This window comes from Cebus imitator, unplaced genomic scaffold (genome assembly GCF_001604975.1).
Source record: "Cebus imitator isolate Cc_AM_T3 unplaced genomic scaffold, Cebus_imitator-1.0 Scaffold756, whole genome shotgun sequence".
Taxonomy (NCBI): Eukaryota; Metazoa; Chordata; class Mammalia; order Primates; family Cebidae; genus Cebus; species Cebus imitator.
Window position 1 is genome coordinate 280,117 of NW_016108071.1, and position 1,442 is coordinate 281,558.

Here is a 1,442-nt window from a genome sequence, read left to right on the forward strand (position 1 = left end):
AGATTTGACATGTCATAAGAAAGGCCACATGAAGGTGGAGGCAGACATCAGAATTATGCTCTCACAAACCAAGGAATGCCAGGAGCCACCAGAAGATGGAAAAAACAAAGAAGGATTCTACCTTAGAATATGGCCTTGGCAAACACCTCGATTTTGAACTTCTGGCCTCCAGAACTGTGAGAGAACAAATTTCTGTTGTTTTAAGTTACCTAGTTTGTAATAACTTGTTATGACAGTCCTAGGAATCTAGTATACCTACCAAGTAATCTAGGATACCTACCAATAAACATTCCAGATTTATTTTCTATGTAAATCAATTTTCGCTTCAGTTTATAAAAATTTTCCTCCCTGTCCAATTAAGACTTTGGCCACAGGGTTAAGAGTGGTGATTCTAATTGTTACAAAATACTTCAAAGCATTAGTCTTCATTTATTAATATTGATCTTGAACAACAAATAGACACATTTCATGGGAACATACACGTTTCAGTAACTTTTCTATTCCCTATCTAGGCATTACAATCAAGAAAGCAGCAGGGAAGTTGTGCCAGTTCATCAATTTGTTGCTTATTATCTCCAAATTCACCATTGTTGACTGCTCTGTGAATATGGATCTGAGCCATTTAAGTACTTTTCCTTTTGTCAGCTGGCACTGAAGCTTTTCCAGAAGAGGGCATTGGTAAGACGGTACAGAAAGAGAAGGTTTTGCTCCCTGCTTCTGGCTGGCTTACTGGGTCGGGTGTACCTGCAGCTTGTGCAGCTCTCTCCAGCAGCTGGCTTCTGTGTTGCAGTTTCAGTAGCACCAGGCAGCTTCCCCTGGCACCTTCCCTCTTGTGGTTTTTGTGGTAAAGTTCCTCTGCTGAAACATTTCCCTATGAACATCCTTCTCAGGCACCCTAGCAGGCCAATTCCAGAGGAGGGGTTTCCAGCAAGTCCTAGAATGCAGAGTTCCAGTAATTTCCAGAGGTTGGAGTTTCGGCAAGTTTTGCCTCTAAGGCACTACAGCATCTTTCTTGCCATAGAGTGAGTCTCCACTTGCTGCATTCTCTCCAAGAAGGTCTGTATCTCAGCTAAGGGCAGAGAGTAAGGGGGTAGTGGCTATCATATCTACTATTATATACCTGCTATATCTATAGTATTTAGAGTTCTCTTTACTCCTTGCTAGCTAAACCCTCATTATTCAATCTCCTGTTATCATTAATAATTATTTATCCTAAACTTCCCTAATTCAAATGATCATGTGCTTTTTCCCTCCTGATTGAACTCAGACTGATACAGAGGTGATCATAGAATAACTGCCACATAAATTTTGAAAGAGTACACAAATACATTTTCGCATGACTTTTATTATAATTCCTTGAAGTAGACATGGCAAGTACTATTTATTATTTACATTTTACAGGTGAGGAATGAGGTAAACAATCGAACTTTCCATGCCCAGAG